The sequence below is a fragment of the Silurus aristotelis genome (genome assembly GCF_946808225.1).
Source record: "Silurus aristotelis genome assembly, chromosome: 3".
NCBI lineage: Eukaryota > Metazoa > Chordata > Actinopteri > Siluriformes > Siluridae > Silurus > Silurus aristotelis.
The window spans coordinates 5,155,098-5,165,097 of NC_139576.1; the positions used below are offsets into that span (position 1 = coordinate 5,155,098).

Consider the following 10,000-nt stretch of genomic DNA (forward strand, 5'->3'; position numbering starts at 1 on the left):
TATTAAAATGTTTCCTGGTGCCGCAGGGCTCTCCGCAAGCAAACGCTGTCAAATTCCATCGATTCGGAAATGAAATTTCAGGTTTCGGGGCAGTTTTGTGAACCAGAGGCTTTTTTTACTGATATATCTGGGCACGAAACATCTGCCTCCCAAAGTACTTATAAGAAATAGAGGAAATATAAATACAATCAAGCTTGGATATTTGTGTGTGTGTGTGTGTGTGTGTGTGTGTGTGTGTGTGTGTGTGTGTGTGTGTGTGTTTGGGAGCCAGAAAGACAAAGGACAGACAGTAATAAAGCTCTGTAAACTGAGCTGTGTAACCTCGCTGAGTATAAATCCCTGAACCTGCTATAGGCTAGTCTACAATAAATGTGTGCGTGCATGTAAGAGAGAGAGAGAGAGAGAGAGAGAGAGAGAGAGAGAGAGAGAGAGAGAGAGAGAGAGAGAGAGACTGTATCTTTGTGTATCCTTGTGTGTGTGTGTGTGTGTGTGTGTGTGTGTGTGTGTGTGTGTGTGTGTGTGTGTGTGTGTGTTAATGTCTGCGTGTTTGTGTGCCTAAATGCTTGTATGTGTGTGTTTTGCCATGTATTACTGTGTGTGTGTGTGTGTGTGTGTGTGTGTGTGTGTGTGTGTGTCATGTGTCTGTGTGTTCATTCGTCTATCTATCAATCAATTTCTCTGTCTGTCTGTCTGTCTGTCTGTCTGTCTGTCTGTCTGTCTGTCCATCTGCCAATGCTAATACCAATATAAGTATGCCCATGTAATGCCCAGGAATATACCCATGGCTAGCATGCTAACTGCTAGGTGTGAACTAACTAGCTAACTGCTTATCACCCAGCATGCTTCCTTTCAAGCAGAATATATAATGAAAAGATCAATCACCCCTTCTGACTAACTTGTGCTCTGTAGCTCAGAAGTCTCTAAGAATCTATTGGTCCTAATTTTAACATTTAAATCTTTTTTCACTTGCATCCATTAGCTATTTATTCTGTTTGCACACCGGTTTAGAGAAATGAAAGTCTGCAGCTATGGTTATTCAAATCATCCGGCCCCCAAGGGTTCATCTAGCAGACTTTAGTTTATCTAAAAAAAAAAGGCCATTGAAACAAAGCCTAAAGACAACAATGAGAATTTAGTCAAAGGAAAAATGGTAATGGGAAGTGTTTGTTTTTTCTAAGAATTTTCACTCAACTTTATTTACATCTTCATGATTTACATGTAACCCATTTGGCTAAAGCTTTTATTCAAAGCAACTTACACTTCAGACAGGGTGCCATGGAGCAGTTCAAGGTTAAGTGGTTTGCTCAAGGACACAGCAGTAATAGCTTGCTAGGGTGATGCCAGGATCTTTTTTTATTGTGCCAAAGAAATTTTGGATCAAATCAGATTTGATACCTGACTATCAAAATACAAGCCACAGTGCTTTGTGTATTTGTTGTTCACTTTTCAAGCCACGGGTTTGACTGAATATATACACTTTTGTGTGACGGTTTCAGACAAAAACGCATTTCAGTTTAAGATATAGCCATGGGATTAGTGGCTTCTAGTCCTTAAGTTGTTTTTAACTATTAGTATAAGTAATATTTTTGAATGTTTGCCAGGAAACAATGGGTTTCAGTCAAACATCAACTAGATTATAGATGCATAGAATGAGATATTAGGGACAAATAACCAAGGTACTCAAGGTAAACTTTCATCACAGGGCCAGTGAACACAGTGAGCTATTTTCTACCCTCGAGACAGACAGTTTTCTCCCAGAATCTTTGTCTTCTCATAAAACTGCTGATTTTGACATTCTCCCACACTGCAGGTGCACTAGCGAGTGTTTACGCTGTTAATACTTTCACACTGGGTCAGGGAGACGTAATCAAATGTCGAGTCAGGTCTTTGCATGTTGCACTTGCGACACGAAACGCAAGCCGATAATTATGAAAAAACAAAAGGTCTGTACGGAAACCAGACTTCGAGCTTCGACTGTAGACCAAATTGGCCTGTGAAGAAAAGTGCTGAGCCGCAGAGCCATTTCAACGAGTCGTTTCCTGTTTGCTGCTTGGTGGGTTTCTGTCTCGACATCGTAGTTAGCCAGAGGCTTTTCTTCTTTTTGCCATTCTGTGCGGTGTAAAAGCTCTTGACTGTCGGCGTGCTCCTTTTTCCCTGAAACAGAAGCACATTATATTGACCTCCAGACAGGCCATTAAGGTGCACACTTACCCTTAACTCCTTTTCTTTTCTCTCAGATTCATACTGAGTCATATATAATATGGTATATATAATAGGTAGGATAACATTTTACACAAGATTGGTACATGCTTTATGAACATTGTGTTCCACATTTAGTCCCCATTTGCTCTTATAATGATCTCCAGTCTTCCAGGAAGATGTTCCACAAGATTTTATGGAGATTTGTGCTCCACAATAGTGATGAGAAGGTCGGAACAGTTTTGTGACTCGGTTCTTTGAATCTAGTTCATTAAAATGCACAAATCTTTTTTGTCATTTAGTTCATTTCGTTCCTTAGTCCCTGGTGGTCTAGTGGTTAGGATGCGGCGCTCTTACCGCTGCGGCCCGGGTTCGATCCCCGGTCAGGGAACCAACCCCAGCCACTCTTAGTGCCGGTCCCAAGCCCGGATAAATGGGGAGGGTTGCGTTAGGAAGGGAATCCAGCGTAAAAACGTGCCAAATCAAACATGTGGATGATCCGCTGTGGCGCCCCCTAACGGGAGAAGCCGAGAGAAAGTTTAGTTCATTTCGTTCCTTTGATCAGAAATAATATAAAAGGTTTTTAATAACCAGATCCCCCAACACGACTACATACACAAACTTTAAGTATAGTTCCAATAATAATAATATAACAATGCAGCAAATGACAAATGATAAAAAAACAGAATGAGTTGTTCACCTCTCATATCTTCTGGTTCGAGTCGTTCGTTCTTTTGTCACCTCACTCCCATATACGCTTCACAATGCAATTTGTTTGACAATAATGTCAGGACTCGGACCAAAAATCTGATCTATTGCACTGTGTAGGGTCTTGTAACAATAATGTCAAAATGTATTGCATTGCATAACATCTATAGGAATCACTTAATAAACGAATGACTCAGACCAGAGGACCCATGAGATGAACTACTCAATTCTGTTTCTCGTTTGATAGACTGCATAGCGTCTATGGGAGTCACGTGATATAAAAAAAAAAAACGATGAGTCGGCCTAGAAGAGTTGAGAGATGTACCACTCGAATCTGTTTCCTGGACATAAACTAAGGAGAATTTTGCGATGCTTTGTTTATGTGCATCCAGTAGAAAAACAAAGAATCACTTTTTGAAACGACTCGTCCTTCCGAATGAAATAAATCCTTCGAGAACAATGCAACACTACTGCACAAATCAAGTCAGTTACTCATGTTTTGTGAAGTGAGAAGACCTGGGATACAGCCAGTGTTGTGGAATTTTTCTTACTTAGAATAACTTGCCCAGAAATCTTGGAGGTTTTGAATCCAGATTTATTAACAGATTAACAAAGCCAAGTAGTGTTTGCAAACACCACTCCAGAATCCAGTTTATATATATATATATATATATATATATATATATATATATATATATATATATATATATATATATATATATAAAACCTATATATTTTTTTTTTTTTTATGAATGGGCATAATTCTATGTATTACCGTATTTTCTGGACTATAAGCCGCTACTTTTTTCCCACGCTTTGAACCCCGCGGCTTAAACAATGAAGCGGCTAATTTATGGATTTTTCCTGGGTTTTTCCCAGTTTCACAAGCTTCATGCTAAAAAACTGAGCCCCATAATATTAGACCAATGAAATTGCTGAACGGGTTCAGGTGAACCAATGAAACTCTTTATATTTAATCAGATGCGCTCCCACTGAATCGGGCCGCACCACATCATAAATATGGATGATGTTCCTCTGAAGTTTGACCTGCCGCTCACTCGTACTGTCTACAGGAAACGTGAATCATTCGTCACGCTAAAAACAACCGGGCATGAAAACACACACTTCACCTGTGTTCTGAGCTGCACGGCATCGGGAGAAAAGCTTCACCGATGGTGATTTTTAAACGCACGACGATGCCAAAAGATAAACTCTCCAGAGAAATAGTTGTGAAAGGAAGGAGGAAGACAGTGAACAATGACTTTCTTGGTAGGCTACTGTTTAGATACAAGCCGTGTAACAGACACTGTCTTTCATTAAAGCCTGTGTAAAGTTCATTAGTTTCAGTGTAGACACCTGCGGCTTATAGACAGGTGCGGCTCATTTATGTTCAAAATAAAAATCTTTGTCAAATTCAGTGGGTGCGGCTTATATTTGCACTTAATAATCCGGAAATTACGGTATATTGAATCAAGATCAGTGAACATATTCCACATCTCTGTTCAAATTCATCCCAGAAGTGTTCAATAGGGTTGAGGTCAGAGCTCAATAGCAGAACACTACAGATCTTGTGCTCCCACTTTAATGAGATCCAAATCATGTAAAGCATATCTTCATTGAGTTTGTTTTGTGCACAGAGACATTGTCATGCCAGAACAGGTTTGGGTCTCCTAGCTCAAGTGAAGGGAGAATTGGATGCCCTTACATTCCAAAGACATCCTATACAATTGTATGCCTCCAACTTTGTGGTAAAACTTTTGGGAAGAACTTCATATGGCTGGAAAAGGCAGGTATCTATAAAGTGTATATATATTTATGCACCCTGGAGTGTGTAATTATTCGCCAAGAACTACATGAAGTTCTTTTAGGATTTAGGATAAGAGCTGTTTTCAATGTGCAATTTATTGACACCAAGCTATCGCTCTTCCTTTTTGTCACTCTGAAAATGTAACACCAACCTTGACTTGTACTAGGGCTCTTTCTGTTCTTTTCTTTACTTCCTGAACACTGTTATTATTCCCCACATCCGTATCTCCACTGAGACTTGAAGTGGCAGAGTAAGTGCCAGGCTGTGATTTTTGTTTTCTTTTTTTTTCTTCTTCTTTTTTAACCCATACTGTTTTGCTCTTTCTTTCCTGTGAAGCATGCTGATTATTTGAACGAATGGCCTGGCACAACTCCGTCTCCATCCTCAGCTGGATCCAAAATGGCAGCAGCTGCTGGAGTCGCTTGTTAGGTGCCTCTGTGAGATGAGAGAGGACGTGCAAACACATGGTGTGGTTATTATTCCATCATACCAAAAAAAAAAAAAAAGGGACAGAGGCGAGATTGGGAGAATTTTTCTTCACTGCAGTACATTTCTATTCTTTTTCTATAGTAAAAGAGACATAACATTTTATTTGCCAGTTACATAACCATGCACTGTACGGTATGCAGTGAAAGGCTTTTTATGGCTGCTCCAGGACATATAAAGGAATAAGAAAATAAAATAAGAAAGATACAAAAATAAAAAAAGAATAAAAAATAGAATAGAGAAATAAAACAGGCCTTTTTTTTTAAGATCCTGCAGATGTTTTGACATGCTTTGAAAATTGTTCTCATTTCAGTCACCCTAAAATCTGACAATTTTTCTCCTCCAGGGGTCAATTTAACCTCCTGAGCAATTTAAAACTCCACAATATGACTTTATAATACATATTTGCTAAAATGTCTGTGTCAAACAATTTGTCTTTGTTGCCTACTTAAATAGCCCTTTAAATAAGCCTTCAGAGCTTAAAGGCCATTGTCAATTGAGAGAGAGCATAAAGAGCTCAGGGCACAAAGAGAGATGGTTAAGAAGGCTTCTGTGCAAGCTTTTATATGTTTGCTTCTCCCCTGTAAACCATTAAAAATTATGTTTTCCCCTCACCCATGGCACAAATACTCACACAAGAAATAGATAGAAAGTTTAGATATTATAGTGAATACACACATTTATAGTGAATATTACCGTAATTTCTGGACTATTAAGCGCACCCAAATATAAGCACCGACTGAATTTTACAAAGATTTTTATTTTGAACATAAATAAGCCGCACCTGTCTATAAGCCGCAGCTGTCTACACTGAAACTAATAAACTTTACACAGGCTTTAACAAAAGACAGTGTCTGTTACAAGTTGTAACGGGTGAAATATGTTGTGGCTCCTTTAAGAGCAGAGCGGTATTTTGGGAATAGCCTGCCACCGCATTTTTCCGTTATTACTGCATGTGTGCAAGGCCGAGGAATATGTCCTTATTATTTTCTGATGCTTATTTCTAAGTTTCTTTGACTAACCCGTAACGCTGTTGCCAAGAAAAATAAAAAAGCACGAGTTTTGGAAACCTGTCTGTGCTTATATGATTTCTATGGCAACTGGAGTTAGCGAGCTCTCCCTTCACCCAAACTCAATGCGTTACAACGGCTTGTATCTAAACAGTAGCCTACCAAGAAAGTCATTGTTCACTGTCTTCCTCCTTCCTTTCACAACTATTTCTCTCGAGAGTTTTTCTTTTGGCATTGTTGTGTGTTTAAAAATCACCACCGGTGGAAGTTTTTTCTCCTGATGCCGTGCAGCTCAGAACACAGGTGAAGTGTGTTTTTTTGTTTTTGTTCGAAAATTTTATTGGTCTAATGTTATGGGGTTCAGTTTTTTGGCTTGAAGTTTGTGAAACCCAGGAAAAATCCATAAATTAGCCGCTACGTTGTTTAAGCCGCGGGGTTCAAAACGTGGGAAAAAAGTAGCGGCTTATAGTCCAAAAAATACGGTACACCAGTATAGCATGTTAGAGTGAATATCTACACCAGAAAACAAATGTGTGTAGAATTTTGATCATTAGAAAGATCTAAGATGTTCTAAACTGTGTAAATATAATAAATAAATATAAATTTCATATCATTGTTATTTCTATATTTACTGAGGATAATAGAAGAGTTAATGAAGTACCATTTTAATCAGAGCACTAGTTGCCAATAATCTCTTTAATTGAGCAGTCGGTAAGTTTGTTATTTGTACATGATAAAGTTTAATTTCATATCTTACTCAGTTTCGTAATGCATCAAAATGATGGCTAATAATGTTTTCCGATTGCTAGCTGCTAATCTTAGCTCAGACCTCTAGCTGATTATGTTAGCTTATATTGCTGACTAATTAATGGTGTTGACTGCATAAGAAAGATAAAATGGCAAAACTCGCACGACACTATATTTAACACAAGTTCTTCTAAGTTATATGTGACTAGCATGCTGTACATGTTTGACTTTTTGAGATAATCACATTCAAACGTGTTTAGGAAGAAAGCTATATTTTATGAACGTACAAATAGCCTAAAATGTTGAATTATATTTTTACAAATGTTTGAGTCATGGATTATTACATGAAACGAAACATTGATTTACATTTATGAAACACTTTTTTTCAATCAGATTTTTTTTTTTCAATTTACGTGTGTTAATCAGAAATAAGGTTACATGCTATTATCACACCTGTCAAATAATTGTATCTAGAACCTCAGCTACTATAGCACAGGAATTATACAGATTCTTTATAAATGTGACATGAAATGTAAAGAAATGTTTTTTCGACACGTAACCATTGTTTGCATGGGAACCATTTACGTGTTCAGTTTTTGCAAACGGGCCACAAGTAACTGCGTCACACACTCTATTGTGTATGCAAAAGGAAACCAGCTTCCATGCTAAAACCCCTAGCCCAGTTTGTAGCATGGGGTGTTTTCTGCAGAGGTGTAAAGAGTAGCTGATAATCATACTTGAAAAAGTAAAAGTATTGATACCTTCCTGCAAAATTTAAAGTTAAAAGTCACCAATTCCAAAATGACTTGAGTACAATTCTTAGTATTTCACTCGTATTAAACGTAGGCTCTTCTGTATTGTTTAAAGACTATAATCACACTCTTGATATCACCCAAATGAGGATGGGTTCCCCTTTTGAGTGCGGTTCCTCTCAAGGTTTCTTCCTCATAACATCTAAGGGAGTTTTTCCTTGCCACAGCCGCCACGGCTGCTCATCAGGGATAAATGCACATCGTTCACCTTAACTCTTAAATTCTGTAAAGCTGCTTTGAGACCGTTGTGAAAACCGCAATGGAAATAAACTTGACTTGACTTAACCACACCCTTTCCGAAATCAACAACTTGCCAAATCGAAACATAAATTAAACAAGAATATAGAAAATCTTTAAAAACATACTGTCAATTAACTAATAAAATTACAGTATCACATAACAAAGTATGGCATTTGACAAGATGTTAATTCGCCTTCATGTGCAGTAGCTTCATTTGGCGCAAAAAGGAACATCGCGTCTAGTATAGCGAGGGTAAGATTCAACAATTCGCATTGGCCTTAAAAATAAAAGTTAATGATGTGATTTATCGATTTGAAAAAGTGTGCATGGGATACAAGTTGCCATTTGTATCGCGATTTTTTTATGCCATTTGTATTTTTTGTATATTTGCATTGTTAAAAACTATTTATTTCTTTATAATTACTAGTAGATGCGCTACACTTTCAATATTTAAAAAGTAATTAATAATTTGTGGGCAATATATCATATGTAGCTTGATTTATTTTTACTGAACTGTTTCTTAAGCGCTCTTAAACTCTATGATTCTAAAACATAGAATACAGATTAACATGGCAGAGGTAGAGCTGCATCTTCCTGGAAACAGAACAGGAAAAAAAACATCTGGTTTTATTTCATCTTTTTTTATTTTAACTACATTGGCCTGTTTGTGAAAGGTCCATGTATTAGAAGTCAGAAGGCACCTAAGTAAATTGAAGATTTGTTGTCTGTCTGAACCAAACAAAAAAATGTCTACCATATTGAATTGCATCATCACATTGTGTAGAAAGAAATCGAAATCTGATCACATTGTATCTTAATATGGGCTGAATCGCATCGCATTGGTAGCGGCTTCATATGTACAGACGATCCCCACTTAACGAACGTTTGCGTATACGAACAAACCGTTCGAGTCAAAAAGAATTAAAAATGGTAGCTAGTCGCTAGCTAGTCGTCAACCGTAACGAGTTGACATGATGCGCACTGGACTCGAGCAAATTAATATTTATTAAATATATATATATATATTATACATTTTATACATTATATACATTTTTATATATATATATATATATATATATATATATATATATATATATATATATATATATATATATATATAACTTAATACAAAATATTATATACTGTATTTTGATAATTTAAATTTGTTGTTGTATATTTTATTGTTTAATTGATAGTATTTATAGCTCTTTCATAAATAGAAGATATGCGTAGTCGATAACACAGTAACAACTTACGAACAAATTCATGGTACGAACGTTCGAGATGTGAATCGCATCGGTTTGAGTTACGAAGATGCACATCTTTAATCTAGTACCTTCAATACCTTGTAGAAGTAGGAAAAACTGACGTGCAAAATGTAATTGGTGACACTTATGGTCAGTTTATAGTGGAGTAAAAAATGTATACAGTGGTCCCCCGGAACTTGCGGGGGTTACGTTACGTTCAAAGGCGAGTTCCGAAAATCCGAACCCTCGTAGCCCCCATGTTACCTTTAGTGATTTCATCTAGACATTATGTCACATTAAAAATGTAATGGTGTACAGTATTTGACCAAATACATAGTTTACAATGATATTTCTAACGTTCCTGACCGTTCGGTCCCGCTTCAGTTACCCGCAAATTTTACGATAATCCGCGACTTGCCGTTAGTTACGTTCCAAATGAGAACCCGCGAATTTTCCAAGCTGCGAGTTCCGAACTATCGAGGTTGGCTGTATATCCATCCATCCATCCATTTTTTCCCGCTTATCCGTAATTCGGGTCACGGGGGCAGCAGTCTAAGCAGGCCCCCGCCTTCGACTGCTGCCCAATCCTCACAGCACCGTCCCTTGCGGTCCCTCCTGCAGGTGGTGAGCCCACGGGAAGGCGGCCCCACTTCACTCCGACGTCACGAACCTTGATATTTCCCTCGTAAGGGACCCCCGGAGCATAGAGGGTTAAGGGCCTTGCTCAAGGGCCCAAGAGTGGCA

General features: G+C 37.9%; 1 protein-coding gene across 2 annotated transcripts in view; it reads left to right on the forward strand.

The window, feature by feature from the left end:
- The window catches only part of erbb4b (erb-b2 receptor tyrosine kinase 4b), a 409,427-nt gene that overhangs the window by 244,339 nt on the left and 155,088 nt on the right, over positions 1–10,000 (forward strand). The gene's annotated exons all lie outside the window — the stretch shown is intronic.